This window comes from Eurosta solidaginis, chromosome 4 (assembly GCF_040869045.1).
Source record: "Eurosta solidaginis isolate ZX-2024a chromosome 4, ASM4086904v1, whole genome shotgun sequence".
NCBI classification, from domain to species: domain Eukaryota; kingdom Metazoa; phylum Arthropoda; class Insecta; order Diptera; family Tephritidae; genus Eurosta; species Eurosta solidaginis.
The window spans coordinates 107,855,095-107,868,834 of record NC_090322.1 but is presented as its reverse complement, the minus strand read 5'-3'; the positions used below and the strand labels follow the sequence as shown (position 1 = coordinate 107,868,834).

Below are 13,740 nucleotides of genomic sequence, written 5' to 3'. Positions count from 1 at the left end.
TACAGCTGGAAAGATCTCAGAAACGAAGTAATTTATAACGTTTACAGCTGTGGCTCTCTGCATGGGCTTTAGCCAAACGTACTTTGAAAGATGGTCCAATACTATAAAAAGACACTGATTTCGCCGCTTAGATCTCGGATAAGGCCCTAGGAAATAGCAATATAACCTCTGAAATGGCTTTTCGGATGTAAAAGTACTCCCTATAGGTGGTCTTGACTGTTGGTTCGTGGGTTTTACCGCTTTGTAAGTGTCACATTGCTTCACGTAGTCCCTGACGTCCTTAGATTGCTGTGGCCAGAAGTACTTTTGCCTAATGCGTTTTTAGGTTTTCTGCCACCCGCCATGGTAACTCCGATTGGCGTCACGTGCTAATCTCACGGCTTCATCCGTCAACCCCTTCGGCAACCACAAACGCCATAACGAACTTCTTCACCTTCTACCGCCATCCGAAATTTAACCCTCTTGAAAATGACACCATCAACCACTAGTAAATCCGGAAGCGGCTCCTCGTTCTCAGTGACGGTCCTAATCAAATCTAGGTATTGGTTACTGTTAAATTCAGGGGAGACTAAATCTATTTCCCCGGGTGTGGTAGTAAAAGTTAACTCGTCTACATCGAACCGCGAAAGCGCATAAGGTACTATATTCAGGGTGCCTTTACGATGTTCCATCCTAAAGTCGTATCTTTGCAGCACGAGCGACCACCTCGCCGACCTCCCGCTTAGGTCCTTTTGCATCATCAACCACTTGAGACTGGAGTGGTCCGTGATAATCCGAAACGGCAAGCCTTCAACATAGGGTCGGAAGGGCTTCACGCTGACTATGGCGGAGAGATATTCCAGCTCGGTTACTGTATAATTGCGTTGAGCATTATTCAGCTTTTTCGAAACGAATGCGATTGGATGCTCAGCGCCCTCATCACCGACCTGGAACAACACCCCGCCAACACCTATTTTGGAAGCGTCACATTGGATCACAAACTCTTTGGAAAAATCGGGCCGGGCCAAGACAGGAGCGGAACTCAAGGCTACTCTAAGTTTTTCGAAGGCCTCTATAGCTTCAGAGGTAAGCTTGAATGCTCCTGGCGATTTCCGAAGACAATCCGTTAGGGACCTGCTATGTCAGCGAAATTAGTGATGAATGCCCTATACCAGTTTGCCATGCCTACGCACCTGACGATGGGAAATTCTTAACGGCTTCTACTTTCCCTGGGTCTACCTTTAAACACCCGCTACCTATCAGGTATCCTAAGTATCGAATTTCTTTCTGGCAAATTTGCTCTTTTTACATTTATGGTAAGGCGGGCATCCTTCAAACACTTCGCCGCTTCCGCTAGCAGGTTCATGTGATCCTCGAAATTCGCGCTGCATACCATTAGATCATCCAAGTAAATGAAAACATTCTCCCTCAACCGCGATGGAATTACCTTATCCATGAGTCTGCTCATTGTCTGCGGTCCATTGCATAGGCCGAACGGCATCACTTTGACATGTTACAGTGGTTTTCCTGGAACGGCGAAGGCTGTCTTCTCCTTGGATGATTCCGTCAATTTAATTTGGAAGAACGCCTCCTTTAGGTCAATGCCGCTGATATAATGCGTGTCCTTCAGTCTACTCAATAGGCCGTTGATATGCGGCAGCGGGTACGAGTCCTTCTTCGTGACCTCGTTGACCTTCCTAGAGTCAATGCACATCCGGACCTTCCCTGGTTTTCGAACTAACACTACCGGGCTACACCACGGCGAGTTCGATTCCTCGATCACTCCCATTCCAAGCAACCTGTCTATTCCCCTAAATGCTTCGGCTTGCCTTGGTGGCGAAAGAGGGAAGTGCTTGCTTTTGATCGGAACCGCGTCGCCCTATCAATATGGCGTTCGACCAGCTGTGTTTGCCACAAACCTAACTTCTCAAAAGACGTAAACATCTCTATTACCTTCTGCAATTCGATCTTCTGCATTTTCTCCAAATCATGGAAATTATGTTTTTGACCTTTTTCTTCGCTAACTTCTAAGCACGCTACACTTGGAAATATATCAGGAGCTAAGGCGAAAGCTTTCTAGAAGTCAACTCCGAAGTAGGCTTCTTGAAGTAGCGAAGGTACAAGATAAAAACGAATGGATTTGGTAGTGTTTTTGACAGTCACTGGTAAAGAAATCGAACTTAATATTCTCTGCTTGTTACCACCCGCTGTATATACGAACGCCTGTAGTGGGGTATACTTCAGACCATTGGATTTTAGAAATTCTTCACAATCTTTTCCCAGGATAGAAACGTTGGCTCCAGAGTCCAGCAGGGTATTTCATCTTCGGTAAGAAGAATCGTAGTACTCTGGAGAAGCTTTCGCTCTTTTACACGTTTGGCATATCTTTTACGGCATTTTAAAATATTTTCCGACACCGTGAAATTGGATTGATTTTCAAATATTCTAGATCTCACTAGCTTATAATTATGTTCTCATTGTTCAAGACTAGGTAGAATTGCGGCCTGGCAGGCAACATCCATACTAAATGACTTCAAAATTTTTACTGGCTTGGAAACTACACATGAAGAAGCTGGACTATCTGAATGTGATCCGGTTGAACTATCTCTACTATCAGGGAACGTTACTTTGACCTTCGGAGGTTCCTTCGTAGGAGTGCTACTAACATTTGGGAACCCGCCATTCGCGAAGGTTCTACTAACTGGTTCAGCGCACGAGACGACTCGGGCACTGGCTGATATGGGGGCTATAGCCCCGAACGAGTTACCTCCTCTGTCTTCTCGCTCGGACTCTGGTTTCCCTGCAGACGATGATCCCTAGGACATTTCGGAGTGAGGACTCCCTTTATACCACACTTGAAACCAAACGGGTTTGTAATGGGCTCTTCGCAATAGAAGTACGAATGCCCCATGCTTTGGCAATTCCAACACTGGATGCCTGAATAATCCGGTCTCCTGCTGCGTCGACACTCCAACGCCTCTATCTGTGGGTCAGCTTCGCAGTCCTCGCCTTCCATGCTCATGTCCGGGGTTATCGTGCGGGCCTCGTTCAAGTGACGTCACGGGTAAGTGGTTCCCAATATCTTGTTTTCCTTCAGCACTTGTTCCCCTCGGCGTGCTACATCGCGTAGATCATGAAAGGTTCTCACTTCTGCGTTGAAAAGCATCAGCTTAAGTCTACTGTTGACGTTCCTTTTTATGATGTCAATCAGTAAGACCTCTGACATTGGTTCTCTTAGGCGCGCATTTAAGGAGACTATGTCCGTGTGGAACACGCCATAGCACTCACTTAGCTTCTGCTTACGCAAGGAGATCTCCATCATGATCTCGTGGTCACTTTTCAGGGTCCCGAATTCTCTGCTAGTGAGTAGCACAAAAATGCATAAGTCGTGTTTGGGTTTTGTTTTGTAAACAACCAGTACCACTCTTCGGCCCGCCCAGAAAGGAATAGGTGGAAACTCGCCATTATTTGGTCGTCAGAGCATTGTGTACGCTCACACAGGGTGTCTAAGGAACAGGAAATCCGCGACGATCTCAGTACCATCGAACGATATTTTCCACTCCTGGGGTTTTACTACTATGCTGCTCGGAGCAGGGTTCGTTGGGGTTACAGCCGCTGGAATTGGGTTACGCTCCGTTCTACACGCTTTCCTGTTAAAATTCATCGATTGTTGCGCAGACTCGAGAGCTGCGTTGAGCTGGTCCATGTTGTTTCAGATCGTCCTCATCTCCCTCCGCATTTCTTCCTGCGAGGTCCGGAAAAGTTGGTGTAGCACTTCCACCCACGAGTCTCCACGAGGAGCTTCGGCACGGATCCCTGGGGTATGCGCCCTACCGCCTGCAGCTCCTCCAAAATTCCCATGATTTAATGGCAAAGCACTAGCTCCGTCCTGTGCGTATGTCGACACATTGGTCATTAGCCTCGAGGTATTATGCGCATTTATCAGGGGCGCGTTAAGATTGCTGGTCATTTTGGTCCGAGCTTGCATTCGGCTCCGCTGGAACACCATCTCGTTTACCTACTGGTGTATGCATCACCAGGGTACGCTTAGTCTTCGAAAACGCCCCCTATTATTGCTACCCCGGTACTGGTTCTATCTAAAATTGCCTCCACTCCCGAACGGAGTGTTCCTGTTGGCCATTCGCCCAAATGATTGGTCATCTGACATTATAATCCGGAGGACACGACATTAAGTCTCATGGCTCCTTCAGCTACTGCCCCCGATGACCACTCCGGACAACCTGATCCGTCCAATCCTCCCACCGCACGCAGGTGCGCCTCGGGTGTCACGTTGGGCGCCATCTGTTATGGAAACGCATCTTTGATTGAGCAGCAAGGAAGGCAGTCGGCATGATCTAGTGGTGCTCTGTGGCTAGTCATGTCGACTGGGCGGGGTTTTTGCCAACCCTGCTGTCCTGCGCCATAAACAGAAAAAAGGTCATATCATGCCTTTAAAAAAAAACGTCAAAAACGCAGAACTAATTCAAAACGCTTAAAATTCAAAAGAAAACGACATCCGATCGAACGGGATGCCACGGACAACCAGTTAAACATGCAAAACGAAATTAAAAAAAATCTAACGCAATAAAAATTAACCGAAACGGAAATGACCGGTTACCAAACGGGGAAAATCAAAATCGAACAAAAAGCTGAAAGTTAAAAAAAGGGCCGAATATACATAGAGGGCGCCGCGGGTGTTGTTGCGACGCCCGGTGCTGATCCCACCCTCAAAACCATGGCCACCGACGCACTATATTTCGGTGGCCCCTTTTCTAAATTCCCTATGTGCCATCTAAATCAAAAAAATAATCGGCATTCCCATTTCATATAAAATTAATTCAATATACATTACTAAGACATAGGTATAATAAAAATACAAAAATATTGAAATATTTTCTTTTTGTTTATAAGTTACCCTAACTAATGATTTTACATTTTGGTGCTTTTACGCACTTTTATTAAACAAAAAAAAATTCTCAAAATAATTCAAAAAAATTGAAAATTTCATTAAAATTGCTGGTATGTGTAAATACGCAAAAGGCTCAAAAGAAAAAAAGCCATATCAGATGTTTATGTTAACTACCGAATGCAAAACTAATAAAACCAAAAAATTCCTAATATGTTCTTAGTTATTTAAAGTTTAGTTATTTGTATTACCCCGTCCATTTGCTATTCATTTATAATTGGCCTTTTGGTTTGTTAATAATTCCCTTTATTTATGAAGTTTTATTTTATTTTATTTGTTTATTTTATTTTATAGATTTATTGTATTTATTTATGTATTAATTGTATTTAGGCATTTATTGTTTTATTTATTTACTGTATTTATTTATTTTACTTCAATTGATTTTAATGTAGTTTTATTCTAATTTAATTTAATCTTACTTTATTTTATTGCATATTCGTTATATCATTTATATACGCGCAAATAATTTTCTTTGTTATTTCTTTATTTAACTAATTTTAAGTTTGTATATTTCTCTTTTTTTTTGTGTTGCTTATTAACTAAAAATTTTCTCTTTATTTTAATTCATTCTCCCTTTTTTTTGTTCTTATCTAGTTAAGTAAGGATAGTCTTATTTAAAATTATCTTTACCCTTACTTTTAATTAATATAGTCAAACCTGCCTTATTTTAATCTATTCAAACTTAAGTTTTCTATTTATTTTCCTTCCATTCGGTTTAAATTCATTAACTTAAGTAATTTTTATTTTTTTTCGTTTCCGATCTATCTGCAACTTTAGTTTCCTAACTCCTAATTTACGATTATTTAATTAGATTGTGTTCAATTAAGTTAATTACATTTTCCTTTTTCTTCTCTAACTTCTAAGTTTTCTAATTTCAAAATTTTATTTTCAGTTTTTTTTTGGAACGAACTCACCCAAGTCAGGCTGCAGGCCATTGGTGTTGGCTCTGTCGTTGTCGTTGCAGGTGGTGCAGGAGGCCGTTAGGTGGGCCTCTGCCTTTTGATGTCACTGTTGGTGCTGCAGGAGGCCGTTAAGTGGGCCTCTACCATTTTGTTGTCACTGTTGGTGGTGCAGGAGGCCGTTTAGGGGGGCGTCTGCCTTTTGATGTCACTGTTGGTGGTGCAGGAGACCGTTCAGTTAGGCCTCTGCCTTTTTGTTGTCGCTGTTGGTGGTGCAGGAGGTCGCTTAGGTGGACCTCTGCCTTTTGTTGTCGCTGTTGGTGGTGCAGGAAGCCGCTTAGGTGGGCCTTTGCCTATTGATGTCACTGTTCTGTTGTTGCACGGTTCGGCGCGGCTCATGCGCGGTTGGGGTGTACGTTTGAGGGTGGTATTGGCGCGCGGTGTTGCGCTGTCGGCGGTGATAGCGCGCGGCTTAGCGATGGTGGAGATATTTAACGTTGGTATTACTTTCCAAATTTAATAGATTTTAAATGAATACATTCCGACACAATAAGTTTATTCTGATTATATGCGCGATGGCAAATAAAAAATAAAAAATAAAAAAATAGTTTTAAATTTATCAATAATAAACGACCACCAAGCGAACACAACCGACACTTTTCAACGCACTTTACATTTTGATCTTTTCAAATGGCGCAACACGCCGTCATGGCGTTAGGAAGAAAAATTCCACTCCTATTGCGACTGTGCCATGGAAAATCGCCTTTCAATGGCGTGATTTAACTGTGGTTGCCATGGTGGAACCATACAACGTGGTAGTCGTGGTGACACTCCTGCAGCCATCATTAAAAGTTCCATATACTTTGTTTTTGTGAACCGGTGGACTAATGTCAAAATCATACTGCGCTGAAGGTTGATGTGTCAAATCGTATAAAAAGTACAATTCAGCTGTCTCCTTGTATAGTTACGCCATGGTGGTTGCCGTTATTGGGAATTTTCCCACACCCTGGTATTCTTTGGCGATGCCACCCGCGCGAAATTAACAACAATTTTTTTTAACCACCCCAGGCAGACATGAGTGAGGGGGAATCCTAACCTTTTCAGTAGTAGAACGTTCAGAATGTGAATCTCCCAAGCGGACCATAACAAATACAACCATCATATGGTAAATGGGCATATGCAACCAACAGCTGATGGCAAACCACTGGTGTAATTCTCCGGCAACAAGACAATGACCACATTAGTGGTGTATTTCTCCAGCATTTTGCGGCGCAAACCGTATATAAGGAGTGAATTTGCATTGTGCAATACAGTCCTCGCAGATGAGCCAGCGGGAGTGGTTGTCTTTTTAAAGACATAATAACCACTCCGGCTAGCTAGCTGAGTGGAAGTGTTGAGCGGACCGACGCCTTAATGACCATACAACCCCTTCCCTGCAGTTCTAGCTTCGGCTGGCTGAGTGGCAGGGGCGCCGTCATGGGGCGGGCCACCCTTCACTTGGGTAAGGACAACGGGAAGGATGCCTTTGTGCTACTTTGCCCCCCGCGCCCTCCTAGGTGTTGAGCGGCCCGACGCCTTCATGACGCGATACGACTCCTCTTAGTTCTGGCTTTGGCCGTGAACCGCTATGCCTTTAAGGTGCACTTCCCCTCCGCCCACGGTGTCTCGGCTGGTACAGTCCCGCCCTCCTTAAGCACCTTCTATCTAGTGTGCAAGTAGGGAGGGTCGGTCCAGCGGTGAAGCCAGTACTAACGAGTCCTCGCAGTCTCTTGCAGGTCACCCACCCGTCCGATGCTGCCGGTATCACCGCTTCTACGACGCCCGTGGGCTGTCCGCTATCCTACCGCCGTTCAGATCCCGCAGCTTGTTCCATCCCGTTGCTCGACGATACCCGTGGGCCGTCCGCTATCCTACCGCCGTGCTTATCCGCCGCTACCCGTCCGTTACCCTATCACCGTTCAACTGCCCTACCGATCCCCCTATGCTACGACGACCGATAGCCGCCGCTCTCCTCCCTCCCATACCATCTTGGAACGAAAAGCTGCTGCCCTCCTAACACCTCCAGCCTGTGTGATGTGTTCGTAACACATAAATATTGTGTTTTTATTGAGTAGGGGTTTGTGGGACTTTTACTCGACTCTGGATTGACTGAGCGTTAACCCAGCCTTAGACAAAACCCACCACATAAGCTGTTGAAACTTTGTCGCACCGTCAAATTACAAGAAGAATATCGCAAAAGGGAAAGCATGACCACTCAAAAATGAATGAATTTGGCATGTTATTGTTTACATTTATTTATTTTTTATTAGTCTACAAATTTAACAATTAATCAGACTAAATATAATTACGGATTAGAGAATAAATTACAGAAGCATACATAGTGAGCAAAATTATATTATAAAATACATATGTATACATATTGTTACGAATGCTGGCGGCACTAAGGGGTTCTGCCATCTGCTTCTTTAGAAGAATACGAAATAAATTAGACACTTTAACAGAAATAAAAATATACAATACAATCATAAAGCCACATTTTGAATACTGTTCCACAATTCTGTACAAATCTTGTAACCAATCACAAATAGGAAGAATACAGAAATTACAAAACAAATGTATGAGATCAATAATAAAATGCCACAAATACACCCCAATAGGTCACATGCTTGAAACATTGAAATGGCTAAATATTGAGCAAAAACTGATGCTCAATACACTAATAATGATTTTTAAAATTAAACAGAACATGGCGCCGATGTATTTAACAAGTTGCATTCAGTATGTTAGAGATACACACCAATATGCTGTGCGGAATGCGAATGACTTTCGACTAGGATTACAGCGGACTACTGCAGCCCAAAACACATTATTATATAAGGGCTTTAACATATTTAACTCGTTACCTGATTATATCAAAGAAGAGAATAATATTATAAATTTTAAATGGCTATGCATAGATCTTATTCGAGGCTAAAATACTTTTTTACTACTTTTTACTTTTTATTACTTAATATATATATATATCATACACGTCTGTGAAATGAAAATGAATTTGTGATATTTAAAATTTATTGTGAAATCAAAAAATATGTAAACATATTAATAATAAATATCAATCAATCTATCTAATCTATCTATCTATCTCTAGGCCGATGCTAAGCAGTGACGTGAATTCATATCAATAATTCAATCATTATGTCTACACATACGCGTGTACGCGGCGGAGAAGCAACGCACAATGAAATGGTCCTAAAGGTATGCAATTGTGATTGTGGAAGTGTCGCTCACACATACAAGCGCAGGGTATGAGAGAAGCTATAAAAATTATACATCTGTAGTTGTAGCTGAGAAATTTATAACTAACTAGTAAGTTCTGGAATTAGAAAAGCCTAGAAAAATGCAACGAAGAGGTCGGACAGTATAAAAGGGCGACAACAGTGGAGGCGAGAGATCAGTTTAATTTAAGCTATCAGTCAGTTTGGTTATTAAGTAAGCTAGTTGCAAAATATAAGTGTTATTGTGAAGTACTTTAATAAAGGCCATTTTTCCATTATTCAATATTGGAGTTATTTATTCAACAGTTTAGTGATTCGAACTTAGCAGAGGGTTGCAAATAAGAGGATTTGCAGTAAATTAAGACTTTCGGAATGGACGTGATTTCGAGCAGCTGATGTACATTTAACACACAATAAGTAGGGCTGTGATGTTTGGGAGGTTGGAAAGGACGTGATTCCAAGCCACCCGTCCAAAGTAACTGCAGCTGATGATAAGAGTGGGTGGTTGGAAAGGACGTGATTCCAAGCTACCCACCCGAATCAATCGTATTTATTTATTAATTTAAATATTGAAAAATCTTATGCTTAGCAATCTACATACAAAAGAATTTGCAAAACAGAAGAAATAACAGATTTAGTTTAACATGTTAATTTTGAAACAGTTATGAGTTCAAGGCAGTGAGTATATATTTTTTATACTGTAAAGTGTGTCACAAGTATCAATATTGTTGCAGTGATTATTGAAATCTTGACACAGACAACGAAGAGGTTCACGCATTTGAAAATTCGATCTACATGTAATTAAATATAGCGATTGGAAATACCGGGAGGGTCTAAAAAGGACATTAAACATAACGTCGTCAAGCATAAATGGACTGTTTATCATCCCTCTTAATAGTTTTACCATGAATAAAACACCAAGCACTCCCTACGCCTCTGTAGTGAAGGCAGCTGTAAAAGTTTTAACCGGCTGCAGTAGGGCGGCAGATTCCTTGATGGATCCCAGTGCAAATGATTTAAAGCAAAAAGCAAAAATTGTTTTTGGACCGATTCGAAATTTTTCATTGAATCTGATAACGTGGGTTCCAGATAATGGAAGCATATTCCAATATAGGCCTTACTAACGATAAAAAAAAGTTTTAGTGACATAGGGGTCATTGAATTCATTTGACCACCTTTTTACGAAAGTCAAAGTCCCTCTAGCCCTATTCACACACGATTCGATATGTAATTTGAAGTCCAGTTTAGGGTCCATTATAACGCCAAAATCAGTAAAGTTTGTGACTTGCTTAATGACAAAATCGACTATCAAGTATTGATGGGATTTAAAAGATTTCCTCGTAAAACACATAAATTTGCACTTCGGTAAGTTTAGTGACATGACGTTCACATCACACCACACAACTAGGTTATTCAGATCCGATTAGAGAAGTGCCCTGTTTTCAGGTGAACGAATGGGCATAACCAGTTTGACATCATCAGCGTTCATCAACGGCATGCAGCGCTTCTAAACATTTGGGAGGTCATTAATGAAGAGTAGGAACAAAACTGGACCAAGGTGACTGCCCTGGGGAACTCCAGAAGATACATTGATGAATTTAGACAAGCAATTGTTAAACACAACGGTTTGCTTTCTTCCTTCCAAGTACGAAGAAAGCCGAGAGAGAAGCAGTGATGGAAAACCCAATCGATCGAGTTTTATCAGGAGTAAGGAATGCGAAATTTTAACAAACTCCTTTCTGAAATCAGTGTAAATGACATCGACTTCGCAGTTCGTCCTAAAGTTATTGGATACAAGGGTTGTGAACTCCAGCAAGTTAGACACAGTGGACTTACCCTTGCAAAAGCCCTGTTGTGCAAGGTCGACTGTTGAAGATACTGTAAAGGCAAGTTGCTTTGTGACAATTGATTCAAATATTTTTGGAATAGCACAAAGTTTGGCTATTCCTCTATAGTATGTGACACAAGATCTACTCCCACTTTTATAAAGTGGTATTATAAATGACCCCTTCCACTTCTTAGGGAATATTCCTTGCCTCAAAGAAACATTAAATAAGCAGGTAAGGGATTGACAAAGAAATTGAGCGCAAGTTCTTAGCACAACAGATGGTATTTCATCAGGTCCACTGGAGTAAGAAATTTTCAGACTTTCCAGATGCCTTAGTACCTCATCTGTATGAATATGTGGGATTACTACTGAGTTAAACGAAGGCAACATATATTAATAATCCACCAGAGGGGTTGCCGAAAAATTAGATATAAAAAATCAGCAAACATACTAGCAATCTCGGAGTCATTACTAGAAATCTGATCGTTATACTTCATTACAGAAGGAAACCCTTTAATTTTTCTTTTGGGGTTGACGAAGGAATAAAATGATTTCGGATTGGAAGAGATCCGATGCTTGAGCCAGATAATTTGAAACGCTTGAAGAAGCCTGGTTTTTTTTTTTTTAGATAATTAAGTTCTCTAGAGCTCCAGGCTGTAGCTGGAGGTTTTGGAAAAAGGCACAGATTTGAGAAATGTTGTATGTAAAACATTGGTGAAATGGGTGGAGCTCGCTTCAATATCACCGTCGTACTCAGGCCAACTTCATCGATTAGTAAAGACCAATTGGCCTTCCTAAATAGAAACCGGCAAGAAGACGTATTCGGATCAGTAGTATTCCGCACCGGTAAACTGAGGTAATCCAGGTATATTGAAAGTGCTGGATGATAAACATCCTCAGGCAATACCACTGGATAACATCGAGTTACAGAACAGTTCGATGTGTCGTCTGAAAATATCAATTCAAGATATTTGCCAAATTTATTATGAATTCTATTAAGTTGATAAAGACCAACGTCTGCAAGGTCATTTAAAACTCGTAGAATACAACATTAGAAGAAGTGGGAACTAGCTTTCCTTCAATAAAATTCGACGACACAAAGGGCAGATTGAAGTCGCCAGCCACTAAGACAGAATCAACAGACTTTGACATAGCAAATATAAACTTTAATAGGGAAGAGTGTTTTAGGTATATAGAAATATCTGACTGAGGCGGAATATAAGACGCTACAAAATATTTATAAGTAGATAAGAGTTTTACTCGCACGCAGAGGATTTCAACTCAGCAGAATCATCGAAATACACTTCCTCAGCAGATATTTCGAAGTTTATTATTATTTTTTTTTTTAACCGCGGCCTTTCAGCTGTACTAATCTAATTAACTGAAGTTTATTTTTTACACATTTTTTTCACAATAGAAACAATACAAATAACACAGGACCATTATAATGCGCTCGGGAAAAGCAACATCAAAAATTTTAGAAATAAGGTTTTTCAATTAGAAGAAAATTTTTCTAAGCGGGGGCGCCCCTCGGCAGTATTTGGCAAGCGCTCCGAGTGTATTTCTGCCATGAAAAGCTCTCAGTGAAAACTCATCTGCCTTGCAGATGCCGTTCGGAGTCGGCACAAAATCATGTAGGTCCCATCCGGCCAAATTGTAGGGAAAATCAAGAGGAGCACGACGCAAATTGGAAGAGAAGCTCGGCCTTAGATCTCTTCGGAGGTTATCGCCCCTTAAATTTTATTTTTATTTTTTTTTATTATACTGCGCTCTCCTAGTTCACATATTTCACAAAAATGTTGATTTTGTCTGTATGTTTGTGCACAAAATTTTCAAACTAAAAACAAAATTTTCATGTTTCAGAAAAAAAGTAAGATAAAACATCCGAATGTCAAAAAATTTAACGAAATACAAACTGGCTCGTTTGTTGATTTTATCAATATATTTGTGCACAAAATTTTCATGTGTCAGAAAAAATTAAGAAAAAACAGCCGAATGTCAAAAAACTTAACGAAATACAAACTGGATCGTTTGTTTTTGATGAAGTAGGTTGTATTTTTCTTGTATTTTGTTAGTTTTTTGGAATATAATTTACACACACATTTTGGAATACTGAAGTCGTATTAGGAGGGAGGGAGGCTAAAAATTTAAGAAAAATACAGAAAAAATAAATGAAAGTAAAGTAGTGTCTTATAGGTATAACCGAGTTGCCAGACTGACTTACGGCGAATATTAGCAATTCTGACACATCACTACGTCGCTCGTAAATAAATGCTAGTCATGGAAAAATACAGTGTGGGCGGCTCGACATATATACAAATAAATAAATTTTTTTTTGTTTTTGTTATACCTATATGACACTGCTTTATTTTCGTGTATTTTTTCTTAAATTTTTTGTCGCACTCCCTCCTAATACGGCTTCGGTACTGGTGTAAGTGTGTAAGCTATATTCCAAAAAACAAAGAAAATACACGAAAATACAATCTAGTTTGTTAAAAACAAACCAGCCAGTTTGTATTTCGTTAGGTTTTTTTTGACATTCGGTTGTTGTTTCTTAATTTTTTCTGACAAATTATTTTGAAAATTTTGTGCATAAATACTCAACTAAAATGAACTTTCGTGTGAAATAAGTGAATAACCAGAGCGCGAAATAATTTTTTTTGGCATTGTGTTTGTTTTGAAAAATGTTAATGAAAAAATTAAATTTAAAACAAAGATGTCAAATTATTTTATTTTGTGGCTAATAGTGGTCTCTCTTTCTCTTGTTGGAAATTGTTTTTGTACTTTTGACTT

The 13,740-nt window shown here is 40.5% G+C and overlaps 1 long non-coding RNA gene across 3 annotated transcripts in view; it reads left to right on the top strand.

Annotated features, from left to right (window-relative positions):
• LOC137250120 (uncharacterized) overlaps positions 1–13,740 on the top strand; it is a 122,834-nt gene that overhangs the window by 89,172 nt on the left and 19,922 nt on the right. For 2 of the 3 annotated variants that reach the window (XR_010952732.1, XR_010952731.1), the window contains exon 3: positions 8,993–9,099. The exons of the other annotated variant lie outside the window; for it this stretch is intronic. This is a non-coding gene — a long non-coding RNA (uncharacterized lncRNA). The remainder of the gene's footprint in view (positions 1–8,992; positions 9,100–13,740) is intronic. 3 annotated transcript variants of the gene reach the window in all.